Source organism: Trachypithecus francoisi, unplaced genomic scaffold, assembly GCF_009764315.1.
Source record: "Trachypithecus francoisi isolate TF-2019V2 unplaced genomic scaffold, Tfra_2.0 Lachesis_group20, whole genome shotgun sequence".
NCBI classification, from domain to species: Eukaryota; Metazoa; Chordata; class Mammalia; order Primates; family Cercopithecidae; genus Trachypithecus; species Trachypithecus francoisi.
This window is the reverse complement of record NW_022681466.1, coordinates 50199834-50219934: the sequence shown is the minus strand read 5'-3', so window position 1 is coordinate 50219934 and position 20101 is coordinate 50199834. Positions and strand designations below refer to the sequence as shown.

Sequence of the window (20101 nt, the reverse complement as noted above, 5' to 3'; positions counted from 1 at the left end):
AATCTTCTTGGAAAAGTCATCTTCATTATTAACTTGACATGCACCCAGGAGATGGTCTATCTCTTTGCCAGCCTGTAGGCCAAACTGGCACCTCACTTGTCAAACACTCATACCTGATCAATAGGAACAGCAGATGATGACCAAAATCATTATACTTGATTACAATATTAAGGTTTTAGGAGCAAGAGAGGGACAGAGATATACACTGTTAAAGATTGGATTCCCCAGAAGGCAGACCCCTAGACAGAGTTTAATGTGCAGAATGCTTATTCCACCTGGGGAAGGGTGGGAAGCAGGTGTGAAATGAGGGAGAGCCCCCTTCCCCCACCACTCACTGGATGTGGGCTGTCCAGAAACCTTAGACTAGGCGGCTCTATGGCAGAAGGCAGTCTGTTGATAGCACTCCAAGCAGCTGGGACAAATCCTTTCTTGAAGGGGTGACATGGCACAGTGGCCATCACACACACAGTGGGAACTTAAAGACAAGAATCAGTTCAGTCACAGAAGGTGAGTGCAAAGATAAAGCTCATAGGCCAAAGACTTAACTTCTGGATCAAGGGCTCTAATATTTTCCAGACATGTGCTTTGGCTACTGAAAGCATTTCAGAGAACCCTGAGTAAGAGGGCTGGGACCTGGGGCCAGTAGGGATCATTGTGTGACCTCACTTCCCAGGAGCCTCAGATCACCTGCCTCCTCCCCAGACCCCATCATCCAGGAAAACTGAATTCAGCTGAAAGCACAGCCATGGCATTGCTGAAATATGACAACACCTGGAAAGAATGGATTCCTTTCTGGGGAATTTACCCCTCTGCTGCTGCTTGAGGGCAAGCATCCTATCTTCCCTTCCCTTGGTAGATAAAGAGGCTCTTCATTTGTTGGCTGAATGAATGAAGGTCAGAAAAAGAAAACTCAACTTCTCTTCCTCCAGTAATGGAACAATCAAGCTGGGAGAAATCAGAGAGATGAAAATCACGTCCCAATTTTGTCGACGAGGAGACTGAACTTCAGAGGCAGGAAATAACTCTTTGAAGGTTGCAGAGAAGGTGAGGAATGGAAACAGGCCATAAGCAGTGACAAGCCTGGTAATGCCAGAGTGCTTTTTCTGCAGTAAAGATTTCCCTTCCTGCTTGCCTTTCCCCTGGGTTCTAGGGCTCTCCCTTGTCCAGACCATTTGGGCCGAGAGAAACCAAACCCAGGTGCATTGCCATCTAAGCAGAATATGCTGAGAAAATCAACCTCACAAATTCCATAGTCATCGACAAAGTACTTCAGGTTATCACCTGCCCCATTCTCCCTCTGGTCCCAGGATGCCTATGTCTTCTTTCAGATCTCTTTCTGGGCTGGGTGCGGTGGCTCATACCTGTAATCCCAGCACTTAGGGAGACCAAGGCGGGCGGATCACCTGAGGTCAGGTTTCACTAACATGGTGAAACCCTATATCTACCAAAAATACAAAAATTAGCCGGGCACGGTGGTGGGTGCCTGTAATCCCAGCTACTAGGGAGCCTGAGGCAGGAGAATTGCTTGAAACTGGGAGGCAGAGGTTACAGTGAGCCGAGATTGCACCACTGCACTCCAGTCTGGGCAACACAGTGAGACTGTCTCAAATAAATGAATGAATAAAAATAACTGAGAGATGTTAATATCATCATCATGGTATATGTTCTTGAAGGCAGTAGTTCTGAAAGAGCAGGAGGTAACCCTGTTAAGTGAAATCAATTTAACAGGTTGTAAACAGCATTTTAAAAATGAAATGGTAACGCAGAATATATATTTGAGTGCATAAGAATTGTTTCATAAAACATTTGTTTTACATATGTACCTAGATACATACACATATATACATACACACACACACAGATATTTCCTATCATGGGCATGACTGAGTTTGAAAGCTAGTTCTAAAGCAACATTTCTCTAAAGATGATTGAAAGGAGTGTGTTTCTTTTATTTTCCTTTTCTTTTGAGATGGGGTCTCACTCTGTTGCTGAAGCTAGGGTGCAGTGGCATGATCACAGCTCACTGTAGCCTCAACCTCCTGAGCTCAAGCGATCCTCCCACCTCAGCTTCCCAAGAAGCTGAGACTACAGGTGCACGGCACCACCCTTAGCTAATTTTTGTTTTTTTTTTTTGTTTTTTTTTTTAGAGACAGAGTTTCGTCAGTTGCCTAGACTGGTCTTCAACTCTGGAGCTCAAGCAATCTGCCTGTCTCGGTCTCCCAAAGTGCTTGTGGCTTACAAGCCTGAGCCATTGCGCCCGGTCTATTTTTCTAACTTTAGTAATAGTAATTTGCATACAACTGCCACTATTGCTGCCATATCAGAATACTACCTATAACATTATTTACTAAATTATTGTCTTTGAGTTGGCTCACTTTAACCATTTTAGCCTCATTGTAATAGCAATATTCAGAAAATTTACATTTAATACTACATATTACATTTTTTCCCATCTAAAACCATCTCTCATATGAGCACCACCTTTTGGGAAACGCTGACGCAAGGAGTGTCACATGCAAAAGCCCTTTCCAGAAGTCAAGCTGGGAGCCAGAAAAGCTGTGTGATGTTGGAATGTTGGGTGAGCCCCCTGTCCTCTGCCCCCGGGGTCCTTCTCTGCCCCCGGAGGCAGGCCCAGTCCTGCTGCTGGGTGTCCCAAGTTCTTGTGGTTGACCTTCCCACAGTGGCCACCTCAAGAAGAAAAGAGCAGTCCCTATCTGCCTGTGGACTGGATCTTTCTTGGGATGTTCCCGCCAGTGGAAAAGGCCAGGCCCTGGTATCTGCCTTTCTGTAGCGAGCTGCGTCCTGCTGCTGCCCCAAGATGGAAGAATTTCCTTTCTTGTCCAGCTTTGATTCCATTGATGGGATTAGGCACCCCCCATGGCCGTGTCCTTTGATGTGTTCAGGGGGTAGCAGGGAGATTTCAGGCCCAGGGAGCAAATCTTAATCTTCTTCGAGCTTCTCTGGGATCAGCACCGGGGTAAACCCATTACAACCCTGCCCTTTCATCCCCCCAGGACACCGGCTCCTCCCGGCTCCTGAGTCTTAGAGATCCTAAGGGTTTGTCAGATTTGGAGCGAGCAATAAAAGGGGAAGAGAAAGCAGAGCACTAACTCCAGACCCCCTCCAGCACTGGCTGCATCTCCAGCAATGTCAGGGCATCTTCTTTCTTCCCTTCTAATCCCGCGCTCCCACAAAATGGCGATTACAGAGGCCTGGGGCCAGCGCTCTCCATGCCCCAGCACCGGGTGTCTCTGCTGGCGCTCCGCCGCCATCCCTCCCCCAGATGCGCACTCCCGGGAGCACCAGCTTCTGGACATGTCCCACCCAGGGATCCCGATGTGGGGACAGGGGGAGCAGATATACCCCTCAACCCTTACCAAAGTGAGGTTTAGAGACAGGGTCTCGCTCTGTCATGCAGGCTGGAGTGCAGTGGTGCTACCATAACTCACTGTAGACTCGAACTCCTGGGCTTCAGTGATCTTCCCACCTCAGGCGTGTTGCCACCACGCCCAGCTACTTTTTTTTTTTTTTTTTTTTAACTTTGTGTAGAGACAGAGTCTCACTATGTTCCCAGGCTGGTCTCAGACTCCTGGGCTCAAGCAATCCTCCTACCTTGCCTCCTAAAGGGCTGGGATTACAGGTGTGCGCCGCCGTGCCCAGTCTCACAGTGAGGTTTGAAGGCAGGGCTGGTGAGGCCAGGAAAGAGAAGGCAGGTACATAGCTAATATCTATGTCGGGATACAGATATGTCACGTTATTTTCTTTAAATGGTTCCAAATCTCGACCTGAAGAGGTTGGGAAACTCAACCTCAGTGGTTATTTGGGCTCCCCCATCACTCACGGTCCCTGGAATCCTGGCCATCTTGAGGCTGGGGATCTTGGTAGAGGCCTGGTCCAGGTCCTAGAGGAGACACGCAGTTACTCTCCCACATCCTGGCGTCTCCGGAGAGAGTGGGGCAGCAGGTCTCCACCAAGGGGATTCCACTGAACTCCCACCCCTCGCTAATCTTGCGACAGCTCTCCCTCAGCCTCGAGGCTTTTCTGTCCCACTCCTTTTCCACAGTCCCCCTAAAGGAACTCAGCTTTTCAAACAGCACAGCCAGGAAGAGAGGTTGTCTGCAGGCCGCTGGAACTGGGACTTGAAAGCACGAAATTTTAACATCTCAACAAAGCATGCTGCCGGGTACTATGTTTGGCGCTTTAATATATGATCTTTGCCACCATAAGCCCTGCCAGAAGTGCCCGGGGGCTCCAGGTTCCAGATGGGGAAGTTGAGGCCGGCGGCAGGCGCGCTCCACCGGGCGCGGGGCGCGGCCCAGGAGTGGAGCGGCCGGCAGGGGGCTCTCCGCGCCGGTCTCGGCGGGAGGAAGCGCTGGCAGCTGCTCGGACGGGTCAAAGGAGGAAAAGGGAAAATTACTGGGCTCGGAGGCGGGAAGGACTGCGTGACTGGGAGGAAGGCACTCGAGACTGTCGAGTCGGGCCGCCGGCGTCGGGACCCCATACCCGGGGCAGGGCGGGCCACCCGGGACCGGGAAGCCCGGGCCGCCCCCTACCGCCGTCAGGGTCTCTCCCGCCAGTGCCGCAGGCTGGAGCGGGCGTCGCGGCCGGGGGCGGTGCCGCCTAGGGGCGGGCGGAGGGCGGGCCGGGGCGGGGCGCCGTCCGCTCGGCTCCGGGAGGCGGTGCGGGCGGGCGCTGGCCGCGTCCGCTCGCCGGGAGCCGCGGGGCGCGCAGCTTTCCTGATGTGTCACCAGCACGTGGAGCCAGGTCGGGCCGCGGCGAGCAAGCGGACCCCCCCAACTTTCGAGGGGTCTCGTCATCCCGCTCCTCTCCCGGCTTCGCCTGGCTCGCTCTCCTAGCGGAGGGGGCAGCGGCGGCCCCTAGGTCCTGGGCAGGTCGAGCGAGGCCACGGCCCCCGGCCAGGAGCGCGAAGGGCTCCCGGAACGTCGGGGCGCGGGCCCTGGCTGGGGGCTACGGGTCCAGGCGGCGGCGCGGGCTCGGCCGTGCGGGAGGGCGCGGCCTGCGGCGAGAGGTTGGCACCGGCCCCCGCCCCGCGCCCCGCGCCCCTCGCCTCTCGCCCCTCGCCCGCCGAGCTGAGCGCAGGTAACCGAGGCGGAGCGGAGCTGGGCCTTGCGGGCGCGGCGTGGGAGCGTGGCGAAGTTTCTCGGCGCCTAACTCTTGCGCCCCACTCGGGAATGGGGCTGTGATGGGGAGGCTTTGGTCCCCGCACCTCCCCCTCCCCCAGCGCTGTCCCTCGGCCTGCACCGAGGCGGCCCGAGGGAGGTCCGGAGGCCGCCGAGCGCGCCAAGCGTCGTGTAACCCTTCGAGGGCTGGGTTTGGAGCCGCGACCCGAGGTCGGACGGGGCGGTGGACTTTCCCGGGGGATGCCGCCTGAGGGACACCCGGAGCTTCGGCTGAGCGGCGCGCGGTGCACAGAGCCGGCGGCCGGACCCAGACCCGGGAAGCCCGTCGGGGACGCGCCGCACCCCGAACTCCGATACGGATGGGAGCTGAGGGCTGGGTCTTTGCGGGCGAGATGAGGGTGTCGGATCAACTGGCCTACAAAGTCCCAGTCCTCGGCCCCCGGGACCAGCGTCTTCTCCACGGTCCTCGCCCCAGGCCAGCTTCCTCCCGGGCTCGCCTTGCGCTCCGGGCCGGGCTGCCTCTCAGGTCCACGCTGGAGAAGGAGTGGCGAGGTGCGCTCGCCACCGGCTGCGTGCGGGGATTCGGGAAATCCCCGCACTTCGCTGGAGAAATAGCTACGCTCTCGGAAGTGTGAGTCGGTCACTGCTTGCGGGTCCGTACCCTCTGGGCAGACGTGGGCCCCGCCCCGGCGACCTGGGTTGAGTGGACAGACGGGACCCAGCTTACCCATGGGCCAAGCCCTGCCACTTACCGAGGTCTGCCCTGTTGCGCTTTCCAGGGCGGCAACCTTGAGCTTGGGGGTGGGTAGAACCGGGCCTGACTTCTAGAATTGCCCGTGGGGAGGTGGGAAGCCGAGGTTTGGCCCGGTGGTGCTGGAAGCCCCTGTCCCTCTCCCAAACACCATTTCTTTAAAGATGGATTTTTGTGGATGTGTTACCAATGGCCAGTTTTTTGTTCCCTGACAGATGCAACATAATGTGGACCCACGCCAGTCCTCTTAAAGTTTTATGCTGGAATTCCTTAAAGTCTCCCTTAAAGTCTCTTATCTATAGGAAGTCTATAGTAGTGCTTTGCTTCTACTCCCGGAAAAGAAAAAACCCACCAACCCCTGAAACCTCGGGTTTGCCTGGTGTTGGAACTTTGGTTATTTGTCCTTTTGTTTGTGTTGTGTTTTTTGGTTCTTGGCCGTGGGGGCCGTGGAAAAACATATGGGGACATGCAGTGAGGTGACTTGAACTGTGTGAAGAACTGGTTGACAAAATAGGGAACGTCTGGTCCCTGTCTTACTTGGCTTTGGAAAACAGGAGAGGTTTTTAGGAGCTGGGAGGAGGGAGGGTGAGAGGGAGGAACCGTCACGGCCAGGTTGGCCCACCCCTTGCCAGGTCGTGCAAAAAAAAAAAAAAAAAAAAAAAAACCTTTCCAAGAGGCATTTTCCCACAGGCTCCTGCCTCTGCAGGCCACGTGTAGAGTAGTCCTTTGCAGGCGTCCTGCCCATGCTGCTGTCCCTGTTTTGGGGGCACGTGGGAGCCAACACGGGAACCAGGTGTGTGGTGGGCAGTCAGGTGTGCTTTGGGGTCACGGAGGCAGGTTTGGGCCTGGGAGCCCAGGAAGAGGCATACCCAGTCCTGCAGTTGGCCTGACTTTTGTCCATGTTAGCTTTGTCCTGGAGGCTTAGCCAGTAGAAGGTGCAGATGTCAGAATTGTGAGAGAAAAGTGTTTCTTTGGCCATGGGGTAGATTTCTGAGCATCTTGACAAATTCTTATTTTGGAGACAAAATTTTCTAGGAGTGGAACTGGTGGGAGCTTCAACTGGAGACCTCGCCCCTAATTAAGAAAAATGCTCTTGGAGCGCTGAATCAGCTTGGGAAAACAAAGTTCTCCCTTTGAACCAATGCCTCTCCCAGCCTTGGGGATCAGTGTCTAAAAGTAAATGAAGTGGAAATCTCCAGAATATTGCGTGGTCATAAAACATCCCAGAAGTGGGCTGGAGCAATGAGATGCCGAAAAGCAGGCCAGGCTGGCTGCCCTGCACCCACCCTGGAGGGGACAGGCTGGAGAAGGTGGACTCTCAGGGCTGGGAATGAGACCTGAGAAGCACTGTGGCGCCCCTGGCAGTTTCCCTCAGGCTGTGCCCCATTCTTTCTGGGTCTGGCCAGGGCTTTAGAGATTTTTAGGAAATGACTTGGTGCTTCGTTTCTTTGGGGGAAATGAGTGATTAGGTTTTTCCTTCTTGGGTTTTTTTCCTTTGCAAAATGTGATTGAATCAGCTATGCAGTGGGCTGGGCTAGCCTGGCCTCCTGCAACTGATTTATGCTTCCGTGTAGGCCGTTGTATTGAGGAATTGTGTTGTAGTGGAGAGCTTTTTGATTTTGCTCTCTCGAATTCATAGTTTCCTGGAGCAGAGGCCTCCTTCCTGGCTCCTATCCCCATTCCCAGTCTATCCTTCAAAGATGGGTACCTCAGGGTTTCAAGGGGAAGTAGCTTGAACATAGACTGATTTACCCTGGAGCCTTCTTCAGGAAGCAGCTAAATGCAAAGTAGAAAGCTGGTAGGATAGGGAGGGTTTTAGCTAGACCCCCAGGGAGACCGATGGGAGACTCCTAAAAATCCAGCTGGATTCCTGGTCCTGCCTATTGGGAAGAAACTTGCATTCCCTCAACTCTTAGGTAAATTGCAGCCTGGTGAATAGTTAACCTTGCCTTGTTAGCTTTTTTTTTTTTTTTAAAGAAAAAGAAAAATCCCAACCTATGAAAGATTAAAGATCAGTTTTTGTCCAGCAGGATTGGAATGACAAAGGAGGTACTGGGAGAAGCCAGTCCTCTCATCTGCACTCCTAGCAACTCTGGAAATTCTGAACCTTAGAAGAAATACCTCCAGGGTTTTGTTGGTGGCCATCCCTGCCGAGCCCCTGGCTGCTTCCCTGGGTTTCCTTTGGTCCGTCTTTGCCCAAAGCTGAGCTGTCTGAATGGTGAGGATTCTCTCCTCCACTTTGTCTAGCAACAGCTTGGCCCTTGATACTGCAGGAGGAGTTAATTCTGCTGCTGGGCCAGTCTACAGCCCTCTGCGCGGGCTGGTAAATATTTGGCCAGTCTCAGTTCTTTTTACACAAAAGAACAGCGCTCCTAATCTGTGACAAGTCCCTGAAAGAGAGTTGTCTCAGAAGCAAGGGATCATTTTGGTTTCCGTGAAGGGCTTTTTTCTCGAAGCAGACCAGTCTGAAGGCCATGGAGGCACATTTTGCGTCCAGATGTATTTGGGTTCCAACTGCGGCTCACCAGCTACATGGCTTTGGCCCAGTGACTTCTCTGTGCCCCAGTTTCTTTCCCTGTGAGATGAGGGTTATGATACCTACCCAGTAAGTGTGTGGCGAAGCTTACGAAAGATGTATGTCAGGGTGTCTGGCACAAACTAGTAGATCTCCGACTGGTAGTCTTCGTCCCCTGGCTCTTTTTTTTAAATAAAATTTTTCAAATTATTATTTTCTTTCTTTTCTCCTTCCCTCCCTCCCTCCCTTCCTTCCTTCCTTCCTTCCTTCCTTCCTTCCTTCCGTCCGTTCTTTTTCTCGACGTAGTCTTACTCTATTGCCCAGGTTGGAGTGCAGTGACACAATCTCAGCTCACTGCAGTCTCCGCCTCCCAGGTTCAAGCAATTCTCCTGCCTCAGCCTCCCGAGTAGCTGTGATTACAGGCACCCACCACCACACCCGGCTAATATTTGTATTTTTAGTAGAGATGGAGTTTCGCCATGTTGGTCAGGCTGGTCTCGAACTCCTGAACTCAAATGATCTGCCCGCCTCAGCCTCCCAAAGTGCTGGGGTTATAGGTGTGAGCCACCACGCTCGGCCTGTTTATTTTTCTTTTCTTTTCTTTTCTTTTCCTTTCTTTCCTTTTCTTTTCTTTTCTTTTCTTTTTTTTTTTTTTTTTGAGACAGATTCTCAGTCTGTTATCCAGGTGGAGTGCAGTGGTATGGTCTCTGCTCACTGAAACCTCTGCCTCCTGGGTTCAAGTGATTCTCCTGCCTCAGTGGGATTACAGGCATGTACCACCATGCCCTGCTAATTTTTTGCATTTTTAGTAGAGACGGGGTTTTACCATGTTGCCAGGCTGGTCTTGAACTCTTGGCCTCAAGTGATCCCCTCACCTTGACCTCCCAAAGTACTGTGATTACAGACGTGAAATACCACGCCCTGTCTTAAATTATTATTTTAAATTTTAAAAAAAAGATGTTTAGATGCCATGATGTAGGTGGCAGTGCCTTAACTGTATGTGCGTTGTCAGACCCAAGGGCCTCTTCCATCCTTGTCAAGGGGAGTGCTAACCTTCTCTCTTTTCATACAACCCGGCTCTTTATTTTGAATCTGTATGTACATACATGTTGGTTGAAATTGGTGCAGAGTGATTGAGACTCGGGCTTGTGGGTCTGGTAGGTTCAAGGACTAACTGCGTCGCTTGGGAGCATGGGGCCTCGGGCAAGTTACTTAATCCACTGGGAATAGGAGCATTGTAATCACGAGATGGGGATACTGTCTGGGATTCCCATCTCCTATCTGAGTCTCAGTCTTCTCAGTTTCTGTGGTCTGACAACTATGTGCTAGGGGCTGGGCCAGGCAGATGCTGGGGTGTCCGTTAGTAAGATGGGCACAGTCCCTCGCCGCCTGCTCTGATTTTTGCCCCAGCTCTGAGAGCAGATTAATGGTATTATAAGTCCTCATTGTATGGTTGGAGTCGCGACTTAGAGGGGAAGAGACCGTCCCAGAAGCTCCCAGCTTGCCTCGGTACCACAGGAGCAGGGCCCCCGGCCTTCCGGGTACAGCCTCCCAGGTTGGAAGCTGGCAAGCTGGGGCTGTAGAACAGGAGGTGGCTGGGCCTGGATTCGCTGGCACCGAGTCCTTAAAGGAACCCTGGGTAGCAGATGTGGCTGCCTTGCACATCTGCTCAGCAGTGCATCACTCCTAAAGGCCCAAAGACTCGTCCGGTCCTGACACTGAGCATGTTTCAGAAAAGGTCCCAGGGAAGACATTTGAATTGCCACAGCTGCTCAAGGCTCGCTCCCTCACTCATGCCATGGGCAAGCTAAACATCCTCTAGTAGGACCAGTCAAGCAGGGGACAAAATGGAAGGGGGGTGAGGGGGACGAGAAAAGAATTTGATATTCCAAAAAATGCTGCAGAGTAATCATTGTGGGGGGGCGGAAATCAGAATTTCTTGGGATTTAGACTTTTTCATGGCTCAGTGGTGTTTTTCTTTAGAATTTGGGACTGGAGGTAGGGATAGACCATAATCTTTTCAATGCTCAAGAGCCTTCAGCAGGCCTCACTGGCTCTGGGCAGGGGGCAGGGCTTACAGGACCCAGAGCAGGTGACATCTTACCCACTGTGGGTGCTTCCTCCCTCCTCCCTTTGGCACGGTCTGAGGAATTTTGAAATCACCTCATAGCCAGATCCCTTGCATTTGCTGCCCAGGAGAACTGAGCAGGGAGGTGCCATGTGGAAAGCCCCGCTGCCTGATTTTCCTCTGAGCTTGTCACTGCAGCCTGAGAGCCCCCTTCTCTGTCAAGTGGGTGACTGGACTGAATACACCAGACACCCCTTGGCATTCTTCTAAGATCCTGAGGAGGAGGAGCCGAGGAGGGCATGGGGTGGAGCCTGGGGCTGTGGTTTGGAGGGTGGGAGGGCTGGGTGAGGGATTCGGAGATTGCAGCTGGGAAATTTGGATCGGCCTGTGAAGACTTTGTGGTTCATTCTCATGAAACTCGCTTCCTCTCACTGGATTTCTGCCCTGGGGGATGTGGGGTTCAAGTGAAAACACTGGGTTTTCCTTCTTGGTGACTGAGGCTTAAATTCTGGTCTCCCAGGCAAACATTTAAGAAATAACTCTCTTTTCCCTCCTCGTCCATTGTAAAACAAACCCCCTTTTTCCCCCATGTCTCCCACCCCCCCGAAAAGAATTAGATTGCATTGCTGCTTACTAGCTAGTAGCACCTGGCTTTCCAGCAGGCTGGTTGAAAACAGAAAATGCTTCTCTGCTTAAGACAGGGAAAGGGTGTGGGCTTTGGCATCAGAAACCTGGCTCTCCTGTAGACTAGCTGGGTCGGGCCAGGGACGTCTTCCCAAGACTCAGTTTCCCTGTCTGTGATAATACGTACCTTCTTCTCAGGGCATTATAAGGACTGAACAAGAATGTCTGTGTGAAACACCAGGTGCATGGTCGGGGGTGGTACATGGTAGTTCTTCCCGGGTGACAATGTTCATCCCAGGGCTCATGGGACAATGAGGTCAAAGAAGGACTACCTGAGGCTGGTGTGCCTGCTTGCTGGCTTGGTATCTGGGGAGGAGACAGTGGAAGAAGAGCAAATCCTTGCTGTTGGGGTGTGGGGGTGAGTTGTGTGGGTCCTGCCTCTTCAGTGAGACATGCCTACCGCTTGGGAGGGGCGTGGGGTGGAGGTGGGGGGCCAAGAGTCACAGCCTTTTCCGGGGGTTGGGTTCGTGTGACTACCACTTAAGCCTATCTGAGAGGAGAGGTTAGTGGGAGAGTCAGGGTGAGCTTGTGCTGAGTTCCTTCTTGTCAAACTTGCTTTTGTGGGCTTAAGAACATGGGAAGGGTGGGGAGGGGGACATATCTTACAAAAGAGAAAGGCTGGGCTCAGTGGCTCACGACTATAATCCCAACACATTAGGAGGCTTAAGTGGGAGGATTGGTTGAGGCCAGGAGTTCAGACCAGCCTGGCCAAGATAACAATATCTCATCTCTACAAAAATAAAAAATAAATTAGCTGGGTGTGGTGGCTTACACCTGTAGTTTCAGCTACTCTGGAGACGGGCAAGACAGGATTGCTTGAGCCAGGAGTTTGAAGCTGCAGTGAGCTATGGTCACACCACTGCACTCCAGCCTGGGCAACATAGTAAGACCCTGCCTCTGAAAAAGTAAGAGGAAAAATTAGGCATGGAGGTGTGTGCGTGTAGTCCCAGCTACTCAGGAGGCTGAGGTGGGAGGATCGCTTGAGCCCAGGAGTTCAAGGTTACAGTGAGCTGTGATTGACTGGGTCACTGCACTCCAGCCTGGGCAATAGAGTCAGACCCTGTCTCTCTTGAAAAGTGTCTTTGCTTTTGGAACTTCGAGGGCGATTAAACAGATACTTAAGTACAGGTAAAATGTTAGTCTTCAACTTGCCTGGCCAGACCACTGTATATCTGGGAAAAGTCACCTAGACCACTTGCTCCAGCTGGTTGGTCTGGTTGGTGTGGAGGGTGAACCCTCCTCTGGCCCAAGGCACACACCCTCTCTCCTCCTGTGTCTGGTGATGGCAAGTGTTTGTCTTTGCTCAGGTCTGGGTGCGCGCTAACTTTGGCCAAATCTCTGAATGTTCAAACATCTGCCAAAATATCCCATTTCGACAATGGGCCTTCTCTATAGAGATGAGATTACAGGGGGCAGTACTGGGATGCTGGAAGACCACTTAAACTTTGACCGCAGGAAGGGGCAGGGTCTAGGATCCTGACTTTGAATGTAAGGAGTGGGGATAGAGAGAGGCCTGAGGACCAGCTCCCTGCTTCCAGAGCCGGAGGGGGAGGGGCTGCTGCCACCCTATCTTGGCATTCTCCCTTTCGTCCTTGGGGCAGATTTCGTTGTAATTAGACAAGTTGTGACAAATAGCCCATTGGTCTTTGGGCCGGAGAATTGTGCCGACTCCTGCCTGGAAACCCAGCCTTGTTCACTTGGGAGCCATAATTAGGCAAGAGAACAACAGTTCATGAGCCCTTTGATTCAATAAAGACCCTTTTATGATGTTGGTTTTTCCCAGAAAAATAATACCACTTTGCTCCATGTATTGCATTTAGATGTGTAATCATATTAGAGCTAAGCAGCCCAGGGGACTGAAGTCGTGTAGCTGGGGTTGTAGGGGCAGAAAGGTGCAATCCCTCTCCTCCCCGTAAGGGTCACAGCTGACACTTCTGTAACAAAGACAGGTTAACAGGGGAGAAGTTTGACAAATTTATTTAATCAGTGTTTTACACGACATGGGAGCCTTCAGAAATAAGACGCAGAGACCCAGGGAAAACTATTTTTATGCTTAGATTGGAGGAAGAATGGACAGCCATCTAGGAATGTGATTGGACAGAAAGGGTGTGACCTAATGTAATAGACAGAGGGGGCCACCCAGCAAGGCCTGTCTATTCAGATGCTTTTTGGCCTCACTGTGCAGTGCAGCATGTTGGGGTGTATGGGGCAGGACCCCTTTGGGATGAGGGTTGTGAAGGGAGAGAGTGACTTTTCTAGATATTATGTCTTGCTTTGGGGGAGAGGAGTTCTACTTCCTATGACCCACCTTGGGGAAGAGGAATTCTGGTTTCTGTGCCTGGCTGCTGGGGAGAAAGAGGGGCAAGAGACAGAAGGTTGGAAGAAAGTCAGAGAGAACTTGCTTTCTCCTTTAGTTCAAAGTGCTCAGTTTACCAAAGTGCCAGGCTTTGGGATATCATGTTCTCAGCCCCATGGAGTAAAGCCTGTTATCCAGTCTTCAGATAAAAACAGTGTCCTCAGAAAAAAAGAAAATGAAAAGGAACACTTCTAAAGATTTTCTGTCTTGTCATTTAAAGAACATTTTCTCCCTTCAGAGTGAGAAGTGACCCAGGGGAAAAAAAAAACAAAAAGTGAAAGTGACTTGACTGGCCAGTAGCAGCGGCAGCCCCTGGTGCCCTCTGCAGTCCTGTGTCGGCCCAGGCCACACGTGCCCAGCATGGTTGATATTTGTCAGATGGGTGCACGTGTCCAGCGAAGGGCCAGAGAAAATGCCCCCAGAGGATGCTTGCGTCCTCTACACAAGGAGTTGTGGTCAGTCTACTGGGGTCTCCACCGGGGTGGCAGGGCTGCAGACGCTGGTGTTTGCAGGTGGCAGTTCTCGGCCTCGTCCTCATCACCTCCCTGCGAGGGACAGTCAGCCCTGACTACATATAGCCCTGGAGCTTGCAGGCAGCTTTCAGCTCATTGGGAGGGTGTGCCGGGCCCATGACGTTGACCAGACAGTTCTTCGAGGCACGAGAGGGATGCCCTGTCCAGGTCGCTGTCAAGGCACAGCCCCTCCCAACAGACACCCTCTTGCCTTCTTACCTCAAGACCATGTTGTCAGGCAGGCCAAAAGCATTTCCCAATCATGGAGTCAGATCCATCCCAGAAATCTGCCCCGTGCCCAGGAGAGGTCGAAATCGCCAATGGAATCAAGAACCTCTTTCCCAATTTGGGGTTTAGAAATCTCTGGCAATGAGGAAATTTCTGGTAGTCATTTGTAAGAGTTACTCGATTAAGAAATAGAGGGTATGACATTTCAGAATGCTAAAATTGTGTTGCATTAAAAAGGGGAAAAATCCATTTACGTCCCAAACATCTGGTGGGAGTTATCACCAAAATATATTTTCAGATCCTCTAATGTAGAAAAACTATGTATTTTGTAGGACATGGTTTATCTGTTTGTAGATAATGTGTATTAAAATACTTTTGCAGTATCACTACTATTTTAAGGTGACTCTTTTTGATCTTCATACTGTAGGCTTTTTAAAAAAATGTAGAGATGGGGGGGGTCTCACTATGTTGCCCAGGCTGGTCTCGAACTCCTGGGCTTAAGTAGTCCTTCCACGTCAGCCTCCCCAAGTGCCAGGATTACAGGTGTGAGCCACCATGCATGGCCTACTTTAGGCTTTTCGGAAGGTAGTTTACACTTTTTGGAAGAAGTGCTGTTTCTTCTGGATACTTTACACTTTTTGGAAGAAGTGCTATTAAGTTATGTATATGTATATATTGCTTCCCCCCCCAAAGGAGTATAGTTAGAACATCTGAAACCAGATTATCCAATTAGTACATTTTTCTAATTAGCTGTTAGGAATTCGTGATGAGATAAATTATTTTAGATTTCCAAATGGAACTTTGGCCACAGGGAGGCTCTAAGGAAGTACACAAGGGAGAAAAATAATGGGTTTTTAAAGTTTCGACTCCACCCACTCACCTGCTCCCCCAAAAACCTAATGTGCCTGCCCATGAGGCAGCAACAGTGACCAGAAAATAGTTTCTTTTCCTTGTTCTGAGTAAATGGAGTTGGAAGAATTATTCATTTATATTGGCTTTTCTTTGTTCCTGGTAATGAAGCAGGCAGACAGGGGTTGGCATTAAATACTATTTTTTCTACATTTTCATCATTCATATTAGTAGCTGTTCTTTGGCAGAAAAAAAAAATCTGGTGATCTGAATTAATTCAGAACATATTTACTGTGAGCCTTGTATGTGCTTCCATGTGCCAGGTGGCAACGAAGACCGTCTGTCAGGGGGTTTGGAGGGCTGTCCCGTCAAGACCAAGGGGATGAAGTCAGGACCCAGCATTTGCGTTTTGTAACTGTAGTTGATGCAGGCCCACCATCCTTTGTCCAAAATTCTGGATATGCAAGAAAACTCTGGATACTGAAAGTTGTTTTTGTCACTAATTGAGAGGGAAGACCTGACCCAAACTGACTTGAGACTATTGGAGTCCATATTTATCCTGGGGATTGTAAATATTCATGGGTTTTCCTGCAGAGATATTAATGTTTGATTATGGGTGCTGCCCTGCTGGGGTGTTACATAATATGTGGCATAGTCACCATATTCCCTTTCTAAAACCTGAAAAGTTCCGGAACACATATGGCCTGAAGGTTTGGAGTAAGAGACTCTGCCTTGGAGTAGCATCTACTTAAGACCATGGCAGCTATGTGCTCAGAGTCCCCGCTCTGCCAGGGCCCATTTCTGCTTCAGCTACAGGAGGAGCCTGAAGTCAGAATGAGAGTCCAGCTGACCAGTGTGTGCGATGCCCAAACAGCTGCACCTCCACCAGGGAAGGTGACTTGGCTGTCCCCATGACCCTCAGAGGCCTTTCCTCACCAGGTGCCAAGCAAAGATTGTTCAGAAGCAGATTCTGCTCTGCTGTCGTTGTGAATACGTCAATGAATGAGTACATCTATGTTCTAATAAAACTTTATGAGGGCTGGGTGCGGTGGCTCACACCTGTAATTCCAGCACTTTGGGAGGCCAAGATGGGCGGATCACTGAAGGTCAGGAGTTCGAGACCAGCCTGGCCAACATGGTGAAACCCCGTCTTTATTAAAAACACGAAAATCAGCTGGGCATGATAGCAGGTGCCTGTAATCTCAGCTATTCGGGAGGCTGAGACAGGAGAATCGCTTGAACCCGGGACATGGCGGTTGCAGTGAGCTGAGATTGTGCCACTGCACTCTAGCCTGGGTGACAGAGTGAGACTCCATCCCCCGCCCCACAAAAAAAAGCCCAAAGAACAAAACTTTATGAAAACAGGTGGTGGGCTAGGATGGCCCTTTGACCGGAGTTGGCTGACGCTGTGTCAAAATGATAAATGCATCCTTAAACATACTGTTTTCTTCTGCAGACGTTAGCCCTGCCGTCTGCCTGCCTGGTCTGCTTGTCTTGTTCCCCACCCCCTGCCAAGTGGAGTTGCCTTAAAGAGATAAAAGTTGTGGCTCCAATGTCAGTACCCACCCCTGCTTGGCTCCTCCAGATGGTCTGGAAACATAGATGGAAAGCAGGCGCTGCCCTCATTGGCCTGGCCTCGGTGGCGGGAGTGTGTTTTTGTGTGGACAACTGCAGTTGGGCCCAGGTCCAGCCTTTCTGAGGGCTACTCACTCAGGCCTCCACCCACTGATGGATTTTGGGGTCAGAGCCAAGCCCCAAGACATGTTGGCTGGCTGCCTGGGGCCAGGCAGGGGTGCTGCTGGGGGAGCCCAGTCCCAGGTGGGTTTGTGAGGTGTATGGGGAGTGAGGGGCTGAGAATGAATGTTTCAGAGCCGATGTGTTCTTAGCAAAAGAATTTCTGGCAGAGAGAGGTTGATTATCGTAAACCCAGCGGCTCTGATGGATGAGTTTCAGGTCTCCTGGCTTGTTCATCCCAGCCCCGGAATGTCCAACAAGGGCGGGGCCAGCCTGCGAGGCCAGGACGGCTTCTCACTGCATCAGAAGTTTAAATCCAGCCGAGCCCTCTGACTCCCACCTCTGTAGTGGGCTGGCCTAGGGAAGACTGGCTGGAGTAGACAGAAGGAGGGCGGGACCCTCAGAGCCCACTCCTCTAGTCTGTGTACTGGAATCGCCCCTGTCCTCCCCAACCTCCAAGCGCCCCCAAGCTCCACCAAGGATGTTTGGCCCCCCCCGACTCAAAGAAGGCCTGGCCTTTCCAGACTGCAGGGCCAGATCCTCTCAGCCAGCCCTGGCGGCAGGCTCCAGCATCCCAGAGAGACAGCGGGTTCCTGTATGTGCCCAGCACCTTCTCTCTGTCGGCGGTTTCTCTCCCAAGACATTTTGGGACTTTTGCCCTCTGCCTGGTCACCTTCTTTCCTAGCTAGGATAGGGCTGGTGGATGCTTTTTTTTTTTTTTCTCTAAAGCCAATTCCAAACAAGGGCTGATATTTAGTTGCCCTTTCTTTTTCTTCTCTCATGGTTTTGTGGGTTGCTGGCACTTTAGGGACTCTGTTCAGAGTGGAGCCTCCTCACTCTGCAGCTCCCTGGTAAGCCCTGGTGGCCCGTCAGCCCGCAGAGGAAGGGGCACTCACTCGGGTGAGTATGAAAACCCACACTCCCCAGGATAAATACAGACTCTGACAGTCTCAAGTCAGTTTGGGTCAGATTTCCCCACTCAGTGACAAAAACAACTTTCAGTATCTGGAGTTTTGTTTGAGTTGAGAATTTTCAATAAAGGATGGTGGGTCTGCACCAACCACAGTTACAAAATGCAAAAGCTGGGTCATGACTTCATCCCTTTGGTCTTGATGGGACATCACCCTGACCCGTCCTTATCGCCACTTGGCACATGATGCACCTCAGTCATCAGCGTGTGCCCAGTGCAGGCCCACGCGGAGTGAGCACTCAGGGAATGCGCATGGAACTGGACTGGGTGGGTGGTGTGTTTGGTGATAGGTTAGCTCTGCTGTCATAGCCAAGTCCAGATGGGTCACCATCACATACCCAGCACAGTGTGAGGAGATCCTCCAGCCACTGTCAGGGGCAGCTCTCCTGACTCTGCCTCCTTGTTTTTGGACCAAGCTCTTTTGTTTCTGGGCCGAGCACTGCCTGTAGCATTGGGTGTGGGGACTTGGGTTTTGCTTTGTTGGTGGAGAATATGGGTGTGATCTGGGTTAAGGCACAAAGCTCAGGTAGATGACAGGTGCCAGAGCAGTGGTTCAAACTTGGGAGAATCACAGCAGGAGCCTATTAACAATGCAGATTCCAGGGCCCCTTGGTAGACCTGGGGAGGGGGGTGCAATCAGCATTGTTAATAAGTGTGTGTGACTGTGAGGCAGGTGGTCCCCGGATTGCGCTCTGGTGGGGTGGACCAATAGGTAAAGCACAGTGTGATGAGCTTTGGGACGGTGGAATGGGGAGAAGGAAGGGGCTATAACCCAGGAAGAGGCTGGGGTCAAGGAAGGTCACCCAGAAGAGGTGAGCTGAGTCTTGAAGAATAAAGCAGGAATGGTAATAATAGCTAATCTTGATTGAACGCTTTGTGCCAGGCACAGTTCTAAGCCTTTTCCATGAATGAACCCATTCAGTCCTCCAGACAACCCTGTGAAATAGGTAGTAACCCCAGACTCACACAGGAGCAGACCAAAGCACTCGGGGTTAAGTTGCTGGCCCAAGGCTAGTGAGTGGTGAGCCAGATCTTGGCCTGCTTATTGCACGGCACCACATGAGGTAAGGTGTGCCAGGCAGCGGGAGCAGTTCAGCACGGTGATGCAGGTGTGTTGTTCAGTGGTTCAGATAACGCAGAGCCTAGTGTGGGGGGACTGCTTCGGTTCTGCTTTGTTGGTGGAGAATATGTCTGTGATCTTGGTTAGGACAGAAAGCTCCGGGTGGGTGACAGGTGCCAGAATGGCAGTTCGAGAGGGCTGAGGCTGGAGCTGGCAGTCGGAATAGCAGGCACGCTTCCTCACAGTCTGAACTGGAAGGAGCGTGGAGTGTGGGGGAGAAGGTGCAATGTCAGTGCCCAGGGTGCAGCGAAGCACAGGCTGACGCCCTGACCCAGCCCCCTTCCCAGAGGGCAAGAATTAGCTCTAGCCCAGCCCCTGCCCTTGGGATCTGAGGGGATCCACTTTTGTTAGGAGCCTGCTACACACTTTGCTTTCTTTCAATCCTTACGTTTCAAGCCCTTCCAAGTGGGGCTTATGATTCCTATTTACACATAGGAGAGCTGAGGTTGGGAAGCCAAGTAGTGTACACAGGGTCAGGTCATACGGCAAGTCAGCGGGTAGTGGTGCCAGGGCAGGCTGGCTGTCTTTTGTGGGGATGTGTTTTCACCACAGTGGAGGCAGCCTGTGTTCTGAGAGGCCAGGTTTCCTGCATGGACAGTGGGACCAATGGTCAGACCTCCAAAGAGCCGGTGCAGTGCCAGGCTGGACAGATTCCAGCTGTGCTGGGGCCTTGCGCAAAGTGGCCTGGTCTCAGGAGACACGTTTCCTGTTGCTGGGTGACATTCCACAGGTGGGAGGCACGTGCAGGACCTGATTCCCTAGGGGCCTTCCTGGTCTGGGCCCTGATGCTGGGGTTGACCCTCTACTGCCCTGGAGGCTCACCTGGGCCTCGGCGCAGAAGGGATTGTCTCATTAAGGAGAATCCTCTACAAGTGTCTGATTCTGGAAGCTCTTTTTTTTATCATCCCATACAAAAAACAAATTGGCCAGCAGTCTCTTCCTTTCTTTGTGGCCACTTTCTCACCATCTCCTTCACTCAACCTTGGTTTCTTCCAGCCTGTGCTTCCCAGCAGAGCCTGTGAGCTTGTTGGTTTGAACCCCAAAACCACCTAGGACATTCCAGAGGTCTTCACACTTGTCTTTGTTGCCCATTGTAGGCCGTTTTCATAGAAGAGTATTGGGAGGACCTGCCTTCCCACTCAGGCCAATGTGAAGCCCTTTTGCTAAGGGTGG

At 51.7% G+C, this 20101-nt stretch overlaps 1 non-coding gene across 1 annotated transcript; it reads right to left on the bottom strand.

The window, feature by feature from the left end:
- Positions 1–9355: 9355 nt before the first annotated feature.
- LOC117068114 lies at positions 9356–9482 on the bottom strand. The gene has a single exon (XR_004430976.1). It is a non-coding gene; the product is annotated as a U6atac minor spliceosomal RNA (small nuclear RNA).
- Positions 9483–20101: the final 10619 nt, after the last annotated feature.